Source organism: Chiloscyllium punctatum, chromosome 41, assembly GCF_047496795.1.
Source record: "Chiloscyllium punctatum isolate Juve2018m chromosome 41, sChiPun1.3, whole genome shotgun sequence".
Classification (NCBI taxonomy): domain Eukaryota; kingdom Metazoa; phylum Chordata; class Chondrichthyes; order Orectolobiformes; family Hemiscylliidae; genus Chiloscyllium; species Chiloscyllium punctatum.
Window position 1 is genome coordinate 53,179,682 of NC_092779.1, and position 19,591 is coordinate 53,199,272.

The 19,591-nt window shown below is 42.7% G+C and overlaps 1 long non-coding RNA gene across 1 annotated transcript in view; it reads right to left on the reverse strand.

The window, feature by feature from the left end:
* Positions 1-1,884: 1,884 nt before the first annotated feature.
* The window catches only part of LOC140465073 (uncharacterized), a 129,810-nt gene continuing 112,103 nt past the window's right edge, over positions 1,885-19,591 (reverse strand). Inside the window, exon 3 of the long non-coding RNA XR_011955089.1 lies at positions 1,885-4,099. This is a non-coding gene — a long non-coding RNA (uncharacterized lncRNA). The remainder of the gene's footprint in view (positions 4,100-19,591) is intronic.

The window sequence follows — 19,591 nt, forward strand, 5'->3', positions numbered from 1 at the left end:
TACCACCTTTATACTCTTCTAAGGATTCATTCGATCTATCCTGTCTATACCTCACATATGCTTCCTTCTTTTTCTTAACCAAGCCCTCAATTTTTTTAGTCATCCAGCATTCCCTTTACCTACCAGCCTTTCCTTTCACCCTGACAGGAATATACTGTCTCTGGATTCTTGTTATCTCATTTTCCAGCTGTCCCTTTACCTGTGAACATCTGCCCCCAATCAACTTTTGAAAGTTCTTGTCTAATACTGTCAAAATTAGCCTTCCTGCAATTTAGAACTTCAACTATTATGCCCGGAAAAGCTGATAACGATGTGCGTGTGATGTGTGATGCACTGGCAGGTCTATGAGATAACCTCCTATGACTGTTGAGCATGGAGTAGTCAGACAGTGTATGGAGTTCGTGCCCCTGCATTCCAGCATGGAGGACTCAGCTGTGATACACAGTCTGTTGGCTTCTTGCTCAGTTATTGCATATGTTGCAATGCCAGCCTGCTTGTGGCTGGGGTAATTTGCTGCCACTGTCTCCTTTCCTTAACTCAGTTGAAGGGTCTACTTGGCTTACAATAGTCCAGGAAACCCACTGGTGAATCTTAATGAAAGAGGCTTTTGTCTTAAACAAGATGTAGGTTTTTATATGATCACAACCAGGTGAGAGTGACATTAATAAGTGAAACACTGTGAGAAAGACCTGGATGCTAGGTCCATCTTCTCTGAGATCCTAAGTTGTTCTGCCTTTACCCACCCAAATCCTTATGTTGCCACCAGATGTGGTGGAGCTGAAGCAGTATCTCATGTTAACTGTTTCAGAACCATTCCCTTCTGCAATGTCAGCTTCACTGCAGTGCAGCCGAATCCTCTTGATATCTCAGAGCTAAAGTTCAGACAGAGATCATGACACTATGGACTATGTTGTTATCTCCAACTTCTGCTGTAATGGTCGTGTGTCTCAGGTTAAAGTGGCACACAGGCTCTCTCAGCATGGCAGCAAACCCACCTCCAATGTATCACCAGGACTTTTGGGGTGTTGTCCTGTGCTGGGACAGTGCTGCTGTAGAAAGTGACAATAATCCTCCCAGCATGACCACTCTTAAGTAGCTACCTGACAAAGGAGTGGTGCTCCGAAAGTGTGTAATTCCAAATCAACCTGTTAGACAATAGCCTGTTGTTGTGTGATTTTGAACCCTGTCAGTGCCCTGTCAGTCAGCTGGTCCAGACTGCAGACACCCATACTGAGGTGATGGTGTCTACAGCTGCTCAAAGGCACACTGCAAGGCCATCTGCATCATCTCCCAATAAAGACTAGCAGCCTACTCTTGGCCATGTTTCAACCATTGCGGAAGCACCCTGTGAGTACTAGAACAGGCAGATCATTGGTTTTGCATAATTGTTGCTGCAAGATATTTTGTGATTTTTTTTGTTATTTTTGAATGTTGGCCAAGGGGTTTCTATGATGGTGAGTATGAAATGAATGTGAATGGTTGGTCCATTATGCAACTGGGACATTGTTTAAGCAGAGAGCCTCATTCACTCCTCCAGTCCATTTACCTACACAAGGTCCAGGATGCCACTGTCCTCCCTCCTCTGCTGCATTCTCCGCATATTTTACGAGCTACAGAGCATTGAGTAAGTGTCGCGACCCTTGGATTAGGCAGTCCTTGATTATCCTGAGTTGGAATTCATGCACTGCAAACAAAAACACTTCCTCGTCCCCCAAAACAGCACTGCATCAACAGCATTGAAAAAAATGTTGCAGACGTTCTATCAGCAACTTGTGAGTATCATCCATTCAGGTTCCTGCAGCCCATGCAGCACTCCCTCGATATATCGACCAGTACTGTACCAGCTGTGCAGGAAGCAGCCAGAAATGCATCATACCCCTGGGAACAAGCAACAAGTTTCAGTAGTTTGGTGACAGCAGCATTGTGTGAAGCAATTTCCTGTCCTATATTTTGAAACAGTCATTCAAAAGGAAGGCTATATTATACATGACTAAATTCCAGGAAACATAGTATATACATCAAAACTACACAGTGCATCAGGTCTAAGTATGTACTGATGAAGGTTAACAGTTTAAAAGAATTGCAGTAGAGATTTAATATGATTAAACCAGAGATACAATTTTCTATATCGTTGCAACCAGGTGAATCTGAAAACAAGCTTATTTGAATCAGTATATTATTTCTAAAGAATGTGGAGTGTATCAGATTCTTTATTCCAGATCTGTAATGAATAACCTTTAGTTCAGAGCTTATCTCTTTGAATTATAATAGCTCCTAATGCAGCACACACTGAACATCATTCAGATTTATATGTAAGATCTCATAATTCTTCCTTGCGCACCAACCATTATGTGATCAGTGATCCCATGTAATCATAGAATTCACATCTGAGCAACGGTCACGCAATCTGAATGAAGATTGGTCTTTGTCCTTTTCTGTGCTTTTCTGTCTGATTAAATGACAAAATATTCTGAACCCTCTTCACACAACACAAAGTAGATAAAACATCATTTGATAAAAGATATAAACCATTCTCTATTTCTCTTCTCATGTCATCAGAAAAATGTGCTGTTTGTCCTGTTTGGATGTTGGAGTCAGACAATAGAAACAGAAAATGAAGAGAAAGACTTATTGATCTCAGAGAGTTGAGGTAGAAGAAGAAAGAGATGTGAACTGCACATGAGACAGAAGTGACCCCCAAGAGAAATGGTGTTTGATTTGCTATTGACTTCATTGACAACTCCTAACACTAAACTCACAATACACGATTGCTGAGAGCATTGTTCCTGTTGGCGAAAGACCTCAGGTAAAGATTGGCTGGTTAACTGTTTAGGGTGCATTTTGAATGCCCTTCAGAGGCAACTATACTTTTCTTTGGCAAATTCTGGACTTTTTTTTCTTAATGGATCAAATTGAAAATGATTTAAGACCACGTCTATATCTCACCAGGGGACAAGTGTCTCAGTTCTTTTCTCACACTCATAATTTATCATGTATACAACTTTTGTGCAAAGCAATGGAAATGACCTTTACTGTTCCTTAATCAGAGATGGGGTATTTTTGGATCGCGTTAATGTCAACAGATATGATAATCTAAGTTTTTCACTTGAGTTAATGGATTGGACTTTAGTCACTGTTACAATTGAGGAAGGTATGACAATCATTTACACATTGTAATGCACACTGGAAGAGCTAGGGAATCTGCTTTAATGATATTCTTCTGGGGATAGATTGCCCCTAGAGAACATCACTGTTCTTTACATATTGACATGGAGTGTATCCATCTCAGAGAATAGATGGGGCCTTAGTTTGAACCACAATGCAAAGAATGGCACTTATAACCCCTACAGCACTCCCTTTGTACTGCACACATGGGTGTCAGCCTTGATTTTGGGTTTGCTGAGGTCAGAATACAGAGGTGAGTCTGCTATCAGTGAACAAAGTCAATCCAATATATGTGTCTGATTCTTGGTGTGCAAGCTGCTATTTTATAAACATGACTTTTTTTTTGTAAGTATGAGAAGGATGTTTGCGTTTCACTTGTGTCAGTTTGGCGTATAGCTTATGCTGCCCTTGTACACATAGGCATATAATCTGGGCAACAATATTAGTCTCTAGGCTTGTCTGTTTGGCTATTGTGCTAATGATGGATGGAGAGCATAGCCCGTAGATTTTGTCAAACATTGTTATAGCCTTGTGCTTGTGTCCATTTTATGGTAGTGCTTCAATGGAATATGATTTGCCACCACCAAATCTCAGTTGCAGCAGTGGGTACCATCTAAAGGATGCACTGCAGAAATTCACCAAAGATTCTTATATAGAACCTTCCAAGTCCATGATCACTTCCATCTCGAATGACAAGGGCAGCAAGCTCATGGGAGCACCACCACCTATAAGTTCCCCTCTCAGCCCCTTGCCGTCCTGACTTGGGAATAGATTGCTGTTTCTTCACTGTGGTTGGGTCAAAATCCTGGAGATCCCTCCCGAATGGCATTGTATGTCCACCTCTAGCAAAGGGACCACAACAATTGAAGAAGGCAGCTCAAAATCAGCTTCTCAAGGGCAACTAGGGATGGTTAATAAGTGCTGGTCCAATCTCCTGTGAATGAATAGAACAAAAACATTGGATTAGTATAAGAGGTCTCTTTTTGGAGTTCACCTGTAGGGTATATGTTCTCACGAATGCAATTATTCTGTTGGCCAGCTTAGTTGCAGAGATGTCACAGTGATGCACTTGCGTCTGCATCTATTTCTGAATTAGTGATGGAAATGATCTCTGTCATTTGTTGCTGAAAGGATATGTATCCGAGATGGTGTATTCTGAAGCTGAGTTTCACTCAGGGTTGATCTTTGAGTTTTGACCATATTTTTTCTCAATTTTTCAAATGATTGTTAGCCAGACCTAATGGACTCAGACTGTGAATGTCTTTATTGCCTGTAATAGTTTATATTTTATATATTTCTTTTCTGGTTCAGAAATATCTAGTGGAGAAAATACAGTTTGACGTGTTGTCTGATTAAAGTAAATTTTCAGTGTTACCTGGACTGCCATGTGTATTTCTTCCAGTTTTCTGAGGGGTACATTTGCTCTGAGTTGCAGTACTCTCATAAATCATTTGGTCACAGGCTATTGTTAATGGCAGTAGTAGTGCTATTGAACTCGTTCTATATTTTTCCCCAGTTTAGCTCTATGTGTCTTCCATAAAATAACCTAATGGGCAGTAACAGGCTGGAAGTTTGAAAAATGAAAATGATGATAAAAAGACTTTTTTCGCAGCTGTCTTCTAGCTGTTATGAACAATTCCCAGTCGAATCTGCAGTATGTAACTGCAACAGGAATGAATTCTCCCATCTGTACACTCCACATACAGTGAAACAAGGCCCATAGTCATAGATTCACACAGCTCAGAAAAGGCCCTTTGGCCCATTAAATGCACACCAACATTACCACTAAAAATGCGCTAACCCCAATTTCCTGCACTCATCCCATATCCTTGAATACTTTGATATTTGAAGTATTCACCGAAATACTTTTTGAAGATTGGAAGGTTTCTTTCCAGGCAGTGCATTCCAGATTCCCACCACCTGCCGAGTGAAAAGGTTCGTTTTCCCAAATCCCCTCTGAATCTCCTGCCTTTTACTCTAAAGCTATGCCCTCTTGTGATTGACCACTCCACCAAGGGAACAGCTGCTCTCTATTCACCCTGTCCATTGGGTGAGTCTTCCTGACCGTACGGTGAATCGAGTCCGCTGTTCAATTTATGTTCCTTCACAAACAGCGCAGCAAGCAGCTTGTTACTCATTAACTTCTCCCAAATTCAAACAATCTTACAGGGCAGCTGATGCCTTCTCGTTGGAAGAAAGTATAATTCCCAAATGAAGGCATGCTATGCCAAATCCCTACACGTCACTTAGACGTGCTGAGGCTTGATGGTTGTTGGGTTTTTGCAGCAACTCTTCTGTGAAGAAGTTGAGTCTTGTATATTTCATTACATCAAATATTCAAAACTGCACTGCCAGCACTTTACAGATGGTGCACTTAAAAGTGAACAATCTTCAGATACTGCACACTGCCCCCGTGTTATATACTTCTCTTAACTGCAAATATCCTCATCTCACACACACACACACACACACACCAGGATTGGTGAAACTATAATGTGGTTCAAAGTGTAACACCATATGCAGATAAACTTCAATGGGAGCAAAGTATAGTGCACTTGTGTTCTGTTGCTTATAGATTGACTGGCAGGTCATGGATGAAAATGTAATATTTTGTGGAGGTGGATGGCAATTTGTAGTACTTTAAGATATGCCTCTTTTAAAGGTTGAGTTCTTGGGGTCAGAATATTGTATCCAGGTCGGAGGTTCTAGTGGTGGCCTGTATTCAGCAGGTTGGAGGGTCTAGTGGTGGCCTGTATTCAGCAGGTCGGAGGTCATGGTGGTGGCCTGTATTCAGCAGGTCAGAGGTTTTGGTGGTGGCCTGTATTCAGCAGGTCAGAGGTTCTAGGGGTGGCCTGTATTCAGCAGGTCAGAGGTCATGGTGGTGGCCTGTATTCAGCAGGTCAGGGGTCCTGGTGGTGGCCTGTATTCAGCAGGTTGGAGCTTCTAGTGGTGGCCTGTGTTCAGCAGATCAGAGTTCATGGTGGCAGCCTGGATTGAGCAGGTCAGGGGTCATGGTGTCGGCCTGTATTTAGCAGGTCAGGGGTTGTGGTGGTGGCCTATATTCAGCAGGTCGGAGGTCATGGTGGTGGCCTTTTAATTGGCTACCCCTAAGAACGAGTCAAACCAGCTGGCACTGCCATCCACCAGAATTGGATCAACTTTTGCTTTTGTCCCTTTTGACCTTCCCTTGAAAAAGCCAACCCATTGTTTTCACTGGCTGCCTCAATACCCCCAATGTAGCCTGATAATTGAAGCCAATGATAGGTAGGCAGCACATTAACAAATGTGGCATAAATGTTTTGAAAAAAAAGAAATAAATCATACTTTTGGCCTGATGTTACTTAATCCTTTAAGTGGATTGCAGAATTGAACCTATTGTTTCTTTTTTTTTATTGGATTAAAAACAGAGAGTGCTGGAGAAACTCAACAGGTCTGGCAGCATCTGTGGCAAGAGAAACAGAGTTAGTATTTCCAGTCCAGTATGACTGCTTGCAAACTGATCCAAGCTGTGAAATTAAAGTTTCAATGCTAATGACAGCAGGGAAGAAGGAACAGATGGTGTGGGTGCCCATGGCAAAAGCCGGGGCCAGTGATAATGGTGTTAAAGGAGCTACAGAAATATAAAATGGGTGTAACATTTAGCTGCGAAAAGGAGAAAATGGGTGACCTTTGATTAGACCAAAATCAGCCAGGCATGAACACGACAGGGTCGGGGGAGAGTGAGAGAACAAAAGGCTATACGCTCGGAAATGATTTGAGTTTTGAGATTAAGACATATCAATTTTAGTTGGTAAGATTATCAAGTGACATCAAGCAGAGGCGGGAAATTGAAGTTGAGGTGCAGACCATGATCAAATTGAATAGTGAAACAGGCTGAACCATCTGAATAATCTACTCCTGCTCCTAAAGTCCCTATGAAATGCCGACTCAAACCCTGCATTGTGGAGTGCCTTTAAGTTACTGTATCATGACAATATTATCCTCTGTGAATGAATCATAGATCTATTATTGCTTTAGAATGACAGTTAAAAGTACAATATTGATGAAGTTCATAGCATTTGAATGCAATGAACTCAAGCCTGCATAGGTTTGACACTGACAGAACAGGATTCACAATGACTGGTTATTCAAATGGAGTGTGTTTCATTCAGAAACCATCGACTTCCTTTACTTCATAGGCATCCAAGCCTGACGTTGGATACCTCTGACCTAGAGTATGCTCAATGTTTAAGCGCAAAAGCAGCTGTTGCCCATAATTTTATTTGCTACACAAAATTGTACACTGAGCAGGAAATGTTCCTTAGCAGGCTTTTTGATATGAAGGAAATTAAAAATAGCAGACCAAAATTAACTGTGTTCAATGTCCCTTTCATAGCTCCCTGATGATCAAGTAGACAAAGTCAGCACCTGGTGTCACATTAATTTCATGCCACAGAAGATCCAAGAACAAGAGGAGAAATTGACATAGATTTCAGTTTGTGGTTCACTTGGATGGGGTTTTCTGGTGAGTGGTTACATGTGTCCTCAGGTGAACACAGGATCAAGGAACACTAATGAGAATTGACCCATTGGCTCCAATATCAATCATAAGTGATTCAATCGTTTATGAAGGAAACGATTGAAAAATTTCCTAAAGTGGGATTTCCTCAGAGCTGTATCTTTTTCATCACCTTAAATTTGCCAGATGGCTGGCAGAACCTTTTCTTAACAATGGAAGGAGGCAGCTGAGTTGTTATTTGGAACCTGAATAGTTTCTTCCGTCAATGTTAAGCAAGAGAAACTTTCGAAGGTCTGGATATAAGCCAATATCCTGTTCCTATTCTCCAAATGGATGGAGGAGATATCCTAAATAAATCTAGTCCCATTTGCCAGCATTTGGCCCATATCCCTCTCAACCTTTCCTATTCATATACCCATCCAAATGAATTTTAAATGTAATTGTACCAGCATCCACCATTTCCTCTGGCAACTCATTCCATAATAATCTATATCCCAAGGAAGTAACTAATCTCACTCCAATATTCAAAAAGGGAGATAGAGAGAAAACAGGAATTATAGACCAGTAAGCCTAACATTGGTAGTGGCAAGAATTCTCAAATCCATTATCAAGTACTTCATAGCGGAGCATTCAGAAAGCATTGACAGGATCAGACAGAGTCAACATGGATTTATGAAGGGGAGATCATGCTTGACAAATTTGTTGGAATTCTATGAAGATGTAACTAGTAGAGTTGACAAGAGAGAACCAGTCGATGTGGTATATTAGACTGTCAGAAAGTGTTTGATAGTCCCACGTAAGAGATTATTGTCAAGATTAAAGCAATTGAAATTGAGGGAAGTGTATTGAGATAGGTAGAAGACTGGTTGGCAGAGAGGAAATAAAGAGTAGAAATTACTGGGTCCTTTTCAAATTGGCAAGCTGTAATTAATGGGGTGCCACAGGGATCAGTGCTGAAATCCCAACTATTCACTAAATGTGACATCTCAAAGTTTGCAGATGACACCAAGTTGGGTGGGAAGGTGAACTGTGGAGAGGATACAGAAATCCTTCAGCAAGATCTGGACAGGTTGGGTGAGTGGGCAAATCAATGGCAGATGCAGTATAATTTGGATAAATGTGAGGTTATTCACTTTGGAAGCTGAAACAAGGAGACGGGTTCCTACCTGAATGACTATAAATTGGAAGAGGGGAGTGTGTAGTAGCACCTGGGTGCCCTTGTGCAGCTGTTGCTGAAGGTAGGTATGCAGGTGCAGCAGGCAGTAAAGAGGCAAATGTTCTGTTGGCCTTCACTGTGAGTGGTTTCAAGTAAAGGGGCACGGATGTGTTGTTGCAGTTATGCAGTGCCTTGGTGGGCCACACCACCACCAGTTTTTGTTTCCTTTTCTGAGAAAGGATGCTCTTGCTCTCGAGGGAGTGCAGCGAAGGTTTCCCAGGTTGATTCCGGAGATGGTGGGACTTGACGTATCAGGAGAGATTGACTAGGTTAGGATTATTTTCACTAGAATTCAGACAAGTGAGGGGGGAATCTAACAGAGGCCTTTAAAATTCTAACTGGACTCGACAGGGTAGATGCAGGGAGGATGTTTCTGTTGGTGGATGTGTCCAGAACCAGGGGTCACAGTCTGAGAATTCAGGGCAGATCATTTAGGATTGAGATGAGGAGACGTTTCTTCACCCAAAGAGTGGTGAGCCTGTGGAATTCATTACCACACAAGGCAGTTGATGACAAAACATTGAATGTATTCAAGAGGCAGCTAGATATAGCACTTGGGGGAAATGGGATCAAAAGTTATGAGAGTAAGCAGGATTAGGCTGTTCACGATGAATGGAGGAGCAGGCTTGAAGGGTTAAATGGCCTCCTCCTGCTCCTATCTTCTTCTTCATACATGCACCACCCTCTGCATGAAAGAGTTGCCCTTTTATATCTTCCCCCTCTCACCGTAGATCTATGCTGTCTAGTTTTGGATTCCTGCACCCCAGGGATAAGTCCTGGTTTATTTATCCTATCCATGTCCCTCACGATTTTATAAACCTCTATAAGGTCACCCGTCAGCCTCTGACACTCCAGCGAAAAACAGCCCCAAACTATTCAACATCTCCCTATAGCTGAAATCCTCCAACCCTGGCAACATCCTTGTCAATCTTTTCTGAACCCTTTCAAGTTTCACAACATCCTTCCGATAGGAAGGAGACCAGAATTGCACGCAATATTCCAAAAGTGGCCGAACCAATGTCCTGTACAGCTGCAACATGACTTCCCAACTCCTGTACTCAATGCTCTGACCAATGCAAACATATCAAATGCCTTCTTCACTATCCTATCTACCTGCAACTCCACTTTTAAGGAGCTATGACCTTGCATTCCAAGGTCTCTTTGTTCAACAACACTCCCCAGGACCTTCCCATTAAGTGTATAAGTCCTGCCCTGACTTGCCTTTCCAATTTGTAGCACATCACATTTATCTAAATTAAACTCCATCTACCACTCCTTGGCCCATCTGATCAAGATCCCATTTTACTCTGAGGTAACCTTCTTCACTGTCCACTACACCTCCAATTTTGGTGTCAGGCTGTGAACTTATGATGTCCTACAGTGTGAAAGCCGGCCGTTTGGTCAATTGAGTCGACACAGACAGTCCAAAGATTATCCTACCCAGATCCCCCACCCCGCCTCCCAATACCCAGTCGCACCCCCTCCCATTACCCTATAACCTTACATTTTCCATGGCTAATCCACCTAACTTACAGATCCCTGGACACTATGGGCAATTTAGCATGGGTAACCCACCTAACCTGGACGATGGGAGGGAACCAGAGCATCTGGACGAAACACATGCAGGCATGGGGAGAATTGCAAACACCACACAGACAGTTGCCCAAGGGTGGATTGAGCCTGGATCACTGGAAAATGAGGCAGCCGTGCTAACCACTGAGCCACTGTGTCGCCCAGATATTGACAACATCTTCAAAACCAGTAACCTCTACCATTTAAGCACAAGAAGAGATGATGCAAGGAAAGATCACCACCTACAAGTCTCCCACAAAGCCACAAACCATTCTGACATGGAAACTGTATCAAATCTTGGATTTGTCTTCCTAAAAGCACACTACATGGGCCTCAGCAGTTCAGGAATGTGGCTCACTATCACCTTTGCAACGACAGTTAGGAATGGGCAATAAATGCTGGGTTTGCTGGCAACACTCAAACCAGATGGAAGAATATTAAAATGTGCTAAATGAGACAATCAGAAGAAGACAACAGAAAGTTGAGAATTCAAAACTGTGCTGAGACAGTCCTATAGAGTATGGTTACACCAAACGGAGACATGATCACATTACTCATATTCTGGAAGATTGTGGCAACAATTACTGGGATCTTCCTTTCTTTGTTGTAGAGGAAGTTTGAGATTATAATTCCCAATTTGCTGAAGAGTTTTCTGAAATGACAAAAGATGACCCTCCACCTGAGGAACTAAAGAATAAAGAAAGGTTTCTAGTTATACAGTACCTCCTTGGAACCTCAGTGCAACCCAAAATGATTAATTCAGAATGCAGTCTCTCTTCTGTAGTCAAATGTGATGGTTAAATTGAATTCAATTTATTGTCAAGTGTACCGAGGCACAGTGAAAAGCTTTGTCTTGCGAGCAATGCAAGCTGATCACACAGTTAAGTAGCATAGATAAGTATATAATAGGTAAGTTGCCGCAAAAACAGAAATACAGATACAGGCGAATGCTAAGAGCTTGTGAGTCCATTCAGTATTCTAACAACAGTAGGGTAGAAACTGTTTCAAAACTGGATGATGCATGTTTTCAGGCTTCTGTACCTTCACCCCAATGGTAGAGATTGTAGAACAGCATTGCCAGGCTGGGATGGATCTTTGAGAATGCTGGCGGCCTTTCCTTGACAGCGGGCCTAGTATTGATTTTATAGATGAGAGGTTAGCCCATTTTGGTTCCTGAAGAAGGGCTCATGCCTGAAATGTCGATTCTCCTGCTCCTTGGATGCTGCCTGACCTGCTGCGCTTTTCCAGCAACACATTTTCAGCTCATATTCAGTGACAGTGTTTGTTCAGACCTTCAAATCACTGTTCCTTGAAAATAATGCATTCATTCATAATTGGCTGGTAATTTAGTAATAAGCAACAACTTCATAAATTTTACACAGAATGATGGTAACATTGTTCACTTTCTGGAGGTGTGAGATCTCTTCTCTGTCTATCTTAATGATACACTCCCAGAGATTTCTTTGCCAGTATTGGAGAATGCTTTTCCTGGGGTTTGTGCTGTTACAGTTCCCAGCTGAGAAACCGACTGTATCACTTGCAATAATGAGCAGAACTCCCTTTATTCTAGTTCTCTGGTTCCATAGTGCTGTCTCCAACTTGTCAGTTGCAATGGTTTTTTTGCAGCATTTTAAAGATCTGCATTGATAAAGGTAATGCAATTGGAGCCTGAAATAAGCAAAAGAAAAAAAAAGCAGGCTAAATGCTTTATGGTATGCGCCTGAAAACCAAGCAAAATTGGACTGTCAAATTCATTTTAATTTTTTCCCCCAGTTTCTTTTTCTGCGCAGGGAAACCATTAATGCAGGGTTGTTTGGTTGTTTCTTGTGTACAATGCAGCACTGTGTTCAACACTGGTCTTTATAGAATTGCACTTAAGTGTAACGCTGCATGTGTGCCTTGTGGAAGAGGTCATGTGATTACTGCAGGTTGGGAAGGACACAGGTACATGACTGTATTTCAATCCAAACATCTCCTTTTGATTAAAAAGTGCAGACATTATCATGTGTCAAAGTTATCAAATATATTTGCAATAGTTCTCATGCATTAGCACTTCATTATTCCTGTCAGCTTCTACATATGCATTGCACACATAGAGTTGGAATTTTATGTTTCTTTGGCTAAGTGCTAGTTGAGGTGAGTTTTTTGGAGTGTGTTTTTGCCAGGAGGCCTGCCAGGTTTTCTCACCATATCTTTCTAAACTTGGCACCTTAACTATTACACCCCTCACATCTGATTCTAGCCCCATCTTACCACACACCATTCCTGGAACAACACACTGCTCAGCAGATATCCCAGAATTCACTGGCATCTGTGGCACTAACACCACCTTTAAAAGGTCACTGCGTACGAGCGCTGTCAGTCTGGAGATGCCATATACAGTTGCTAACATTTGCCCTGGACATGGCATACAAGGCGATTTGACACTCTGCTTTGCAGGGAAGGAGGAGGAGAGAATCTGCTGGTCAGGCAGAATGTCATCTTCCTCCAGAATCACCAGAAGAGACCATGACGTTAGACCATGCCAGGCGAAACTGAGGACTGCAGATACTGCAGATCAGAGTCGGGAGTGTGGTGCTATCTATGGTGGTGGGGTCTGTTTGTAGGTGGTGGAAATGGCGGAGGATGATGTGATGTATATAGAGGGTGGTGGGGTGGAAGGTGAGGACCGGGGGGGGGGGGGGGGGGGGGGGGCGGTTCTGTCTTTGTTGCGGTTGGAGGGGTGGGGCTCAAGGGCAGAGGTGCGGAATGCAGATGAGATTCATTGGAGGGCATCATCAAATACATGGGAGGGGAAATTACGGTCTTTAAAAAAGGAGTTCTGGTGTGTTTTGTGGTGGAACTGGTCCACCTGGGAGCAGATGCAGCAGAGGAATTGGGAATATGGGAACACATTTTTACAGGAGGTAGGGTAGGAAGAGGTGTAATTCAGATAGCTGTGGGACCCTTAGTGAGTTTATAGAAAATGTCAGTGTTGAGTCGGTCACCGTTGATGGAGATGGAGAGGTCCAGGAAGGGGAGAGAGGTGTCTGAGATGGTCCAGGTGAATGTAAGGTCAGGGTGGAATGTGCTGGTAAAGCTGATGAACTGTTCAACCTTCTCATCGGCATAAGGTAGTGCCGATGCAATCAACAATGTAGCGGAAGAGGTTGTGAGTGGTGCTGGTGTAACTATGGAAGATGGACTTTTCCACGTAGCCAACAAAGAGACAGGCATAGCCCATACAGGTGCCCATGGCTACCCCTTTGGCCTGGAGGAAGTGGGAGGATTCAAAGGAGAAATTATTGAGGGTGAAGACCAGTTCAGCCAAACGAATGAGAGTGTCAGTGGAAGGGTACTGGTGGGGACACTGGGAGAGGAAGAAATGGGGGGTATGGAGGCGCTGGTCATGGTGGATGGAGGTGTAGAGGGATTGAATGTCCATGGTGAAGATGAGTTTTGGCAGCCAGGGAAACAGAAGTCCTGGAGGAGGTGGAGGGCATGGGTAGTGTACCAAACGAATGTGGGGAGTTCCTGGACTGGGGGGATAGGACAGTATTGAGGTATGTGGAGATTAATTTGATGAAGCAGGAGCAGGCTGAGATGATGGGCTGGCCAGGGTAGTCAGGCTTGTGGACTATGCCAGCCTGGCTTGAGGTTATCACCCAGGTCAGTGCATTTTCAGCCATCTACAACACTTTAGGAAGAAGGTCAATGACTTTCTCCAATGTCCAACATAAGTGGCACCATTCACCGTTGCTTTGTACTCACTCTATCGTTGATTCTGTACCCACCTCCCACCATGGCCCATGCTCTGCCATTTTCACTTTTGACTACAACATCTTTTCTTACTCATTGTCATCCATCCCAAAACCCAATGTCATTAACCCGACATCCTCTCTGGGCTGCTCACTCACTCCCCATCTGTACCAACAGTAAAAGTTATGCCACTCACTTTCAACCTCCTCACCTCTCTCTTATTCCAGGAGGTTAACAGCCCACCTTCAGTCAATATGGGAGGTGCGCTGCCCGACATTCAGATCCTCACCCTTCCCGTGGATTGCATCCAAACTCTGACCACATTATGTCATGTACAAGGCCCTTGACTGGTGTTAGAGGTTGCCCTTGAGTTATTGTGCTGAGACCTCCAATTATCTCCCTGAGCCTTGCTGACAACCACAATAAGCTTCGTGGGTTTGTGTCTGTGTTAAATGGCAACATGGTACTTCAGTATTGTGAGTCAGGCATCGCTGGTTGGTGGGTTTAAGGAAAATGTAAGACAGGAATTCTATGAGAATCCAATTAGGCTCAGAGAGAGTGAGCACTACGACAGGAAGCAAAGAGCATGGCGATGCAGCCCAGTCCAACCCATGAGCTGAGGACGTCTCCCTGAGTTTAAAGTGTTCTCGCTGCTGTATGATAATGATAGTTGCTGGAGCATCCCAAAGTACGGTTTTAAATTGCAGAAGTGTCCTGTAAGTGGGTTAGAGATATACCGTGTAGGTTCTTAGATGCTGGCACATGTTAGATGCCAATGTTTTTAGATGTGGGCTGTGTGTGCACGGTGCCCTTGTCCTAAGATGTTGGTGCCCATTGTCCAATCTGGAAGTCCTATGGCACAAGCAGTGGGTTGAAGTTGCTAGGTCCCCACTTTAACCTCCATTTCGGGAATTCCTGATGTATAGTTTGTTTGCTAAGATAACGACTTGAATATCAATGAAGTGAGTCATGGGGTTAACAAGGCCTCTGACTAGCTATTATTCCCTTTATATAGCAACTCACTGCTGCCTAACGAGAATTTTGTCATGCTGCTTGGAGATACATAAAAGAGGCAGCGAGTTACTCCTGACATTGAGATAGACCTTGCTCAACTTCTTGTGTGATTCTGCTACAAATCCCACCATGGCCCACATCATTTGGGCCCCTACAAGATTCCACTTATAATGCTTCAATGTATAGTATGCATGCATGTTGTTTCTGGCTGTTCATCTGGTGATGTTGTTTCCCAAGAAGTATTGTTCCTGTGTCCCATTTTATTGTCATGGTACCGTAATAAGTTCCTGGAGTTATCATGGTATATTCTGGTCATTCACTTCCTCCACATACAACCACTGCCACTTGGACAATGGAGATTTGTATCTGGCAATCTGATGCTCAACACCAACATTGGACCATTTAGTGAGATCATGACTGATCTGATAAACCTCAACTCCACTTTCCTGACTTTCTCCATAACTTTAAATCCTTTACTGACTAAAAATCTGTCTAGAGTGTGTTGCTGGAAAAGCACAGCAGGTCAGGCCACATTCGAGGAGCAGAAGAATCGACATTTCAGGCATAAGTCCTTCATCAGGAGCCCTTCATCAAAGGTCTATCTTTATTCCTGATGAACGGCTGTGGCCTGAAATGTCGATTCTCCTGCTCCTTGGATCTTGCCTGATCCGCTGCGCTTTTCCAGCAACACACTCTCGACTCTGATCTTCAGCATCTGCAGTACTCACTTTCTCCTAAAGATCTGTCTATCTCAGCCTCGAATATACTGAATGACTCAACCTCGGCAGTCCTTATCAGTAAAGAATTCCACAGATTCATCACCCACTGAGAGAAGAAATTCCTCCTTACCTCTATCTTAAATGTGCGAACCTTTATTGTCAGATTATGCCCTCTGCTCATGGAGAGAAACACCTCTTTGTATCTACCCTGCGAAGTCTCCTGAGATTCCTATATACTTCAAAAAGGTTACCTCTCATTCTTCTCAATTCCATGGAGTACGGGACTAACCTACTCATAACATACCAGATATTAACCTCATAAACCTTCTCTGGACTCCCTCCAAAACCAGTATATATTTCCTTAGATAATGGATTTAAAACTACTCACAGTGTTCCCTCAGTAGTCTGAATGATATCTTGTAAAGTTCTGGCAAAACCTCCCTTCTTCTATACTTCATTCCCTTTGAAATAAAGGCCAACATCTTACTGCCTTCCCTATTACCCACTGAATGTGTACTCCAGCTTTTTGTCATTCATGGACAATGATTCCCAAATCCCCCTGTCCTGTTCATTTAAATAATATTAAGCACATCTATTCCTCACACTTTCCAATGTTAAATTCCATCAGCTGAGTTTTTTGCCAATCTGCTTAACCTGTCCAGATCTCTCTGCTGACTCTTTATGTCATTCTCAGTACTTGCCTTCCCATTTATTTTTGTGTCATCTGCAAACTTGGCTTTAGTACATTGACTTTCCTATGTCAAGTCATTAATACATATTATGAATAAATTGTGGTCCCAACACTAATCCCTGTGGCATGTCATTAATACAATTTGCCATTCTAAAAAGAACGATGATTCTACCTCCCTTGTACAATAAGGCGTCAATTCATCTCTGTTTGTGCAACAGGTTTTTAAAGGAATTGTTGTACTTTTAATGCTTTCAGCCTTTTGGCAAATCTTTGGAGAGTGAAATCTTGATGGGTGGTTTCCTTTATTTTGGAGAGGCACATTTCTGTTATATTTAGTGTTGCTGCTAAGGTGGTGAATTAGATTAGATTAGATTACTTACAGTGTGGAAACAGGCCCTTCGGCCCAACAAGTCCACACCGCCCCGCCGAAGCGTAACCCACCCATACCCCTACCCCTACATCTACATCTACCCCTTACCTAACACTACGGGCAATTTAGCATGGCCAATTCACCTGACCTGCACATCTTTGGACTGTGGGAGGAAACCGGAGCACCCAGAGGAAACCCACGCAGACACGGGGAGAACGTGCAAACTCCACACAGTCAGTCGCCTGAGGCGGGAATTGAACCCGGGTCTCAGGCGCTGTGAGACAGCAGTGCTAACCACTGTGCCACCGTGCCGCCCAGAACATGATGAGCTACTGCTTCATTTTGAATTTGGAACATTTTACATGCTGCTGTAGCATTGTCCACTTTCTTCATTGGGAGGGCTGCTCTCAAATACAAGCCTGCAATAGTCATCAGTTTCCCTCGCTTATATGTCTCATCCTGATGGTCTCTCTGTAACAGGAATGATATTTTTTACTGATGCTTTGGCGCTTTAATTGTATCCTGATGAAAATTCTTTGTGGTGTTTTGTAGTGGGAAGTGATAGTCACTTTGTTTCTTCCACCTTGGTATTCCTGACAAAGACAATGGCCAGGCACTCTTTCTCAATCTGGGCATAATGCTTTTGTGTTTGTGTTGGCAGCCTGGATGCAATTGCAGTTGGTTGTCCTTGCTGCATTAGGGCTATTCCATGTCCCGTCTCACTGACATCATATTGCAAGGTGACTTCATTCCTGACCTAAGCATATTTCAACACTGGTATTGTTGGATCAATTGCCTGATTTTGGTGAATACCTTGCTTTGTTCCTTGCCTCAATATCACTGAGCTTCCTTGGCTGTGATCTGCTGTAATGAATCATACTCCAATGACAAATTGGGTAAGAATTTTGCCAAATAGATGCAGTTAATGAGTCCAACAAATTGTCGCACTGCTTTTACTTCTGTGGATCACTGCATTACGGCTACAATTCTCACCTTTTTAGCATACCAATGAAGATGTTTCAGTATGTGGCCTAGATTCCTGACTCTAGGCATCATTTTTGTTTAGCTTCAGAGTCACCTGGCAAGTTCATCACACTAGAATTTGTTCATGGTAAGCAATGATTTCTTCCATTGAGGGTCGGCAGCTTGTCCATGAAGATATCCTCATCCTGTGAATGCATCTCTGGCATCTGTTCCCAGATTAATTTTTTTAGTGTGTGCGACTAGTTATATTGGCACATTAGGGGACACAGCTTTAAATTAAGAGGTGGTAGATATAGGACATATGTTAGGGATAGATTTTTTACTCAGCGGGTTGTGAGTTCATGGAATGCCCTGCCAGTAGCAGTGGTGGAGTCTCCCTCTTTATGGTCATTCAAGCGGGCATTGGATAAGCATATGGAGGTTATTGGGCTAGTGTAGGTTAGGTAGGCTTCAGTCGGCACAACATCGAGGGCCGAAGGGCCTGTACTGCGCTGTATTTTTTCTATGTTCTATGTTCTATTATGGGTTGTCTTGGCACACTATGGGTTAATAGTCCAAGCTTTGGACTTGCTATGGCTAAGATGAGCAGCATTTGCTTGCCATCTATAATCTAGAACTCCTGATCCTTGTTTATGTTGTTGTAATGGATTTACACAGTAATCTTCCCTCGCAGTATGAGTACAGTGTTTTCATATGTTACTATAATTTCATGAAACATGCATTATCCTACTGATTCTCAATTCTTAAGTGTCATGGTAGTATTCCATATCCAGCACAAAAATAAGTATTGTTCTCCAGAAGAGCAGGCAATTTAAGTGGACGAGCATGTAAACCAAGAATATAGACAGTACTGTGGTCTGTCTGGGTCAGTGAATAACAACAGAACTTGAAAATAACCAGGATTGCTAAGCTAACAAAAGAAAATTTGTCACTTTGTCATTTAAGGTTGTAGTTAGCTGTTTGAGAGCAGAGGTTGAGCAGTGAGTGATCCTAGCAGGGTGGAAACTGATAGGGCATATATCACTGTGGGGCACAGGTCAATTTGATTTTTAATAACTGCGACCACTGTAATATATATTTATGAAGGCATGACAACTAGATATACAGGGTACCTTCTTTCAAAGACAGCAGGTGTTCATATAGAAGGCAAAGACTGCAAATGGAAGATAAGGATGGCAAGCTAAGTGGGACAAACATGATGAAAATTGTATCTAAAGACACTCATTTTAAACAAAATTAGAGCAGTACAAATTCAATCTAAGCTCCTTTCTAAGACTTACTGTGCAAATCAGTTGGATGTCAAATGAATTCTCTGTGTTTATTTCTCTGCCACATTACTCCTCATTCGCTGTTTTCTAACCTTTTTCCTGTCAATCTTCCAAGCACTTTTACCCAAGTAGTTTGTTGTGGTGTGGTCAAGTTTATTTGAACAACACAGATGACATATCCGATTACAGCAAAAAGGTCCAAAGAAAACTTTACATTTCAAGACACTTCAATCAGATTTTTTTATCATAGGGTTCAGTATTGATTGATAAAATTGAAAATATATTTGTAACCACAAACTTTAGTCATTACTTATGGCAATGTATCTCACCCCAGCGATTGGATGTAGCCTCAGGGC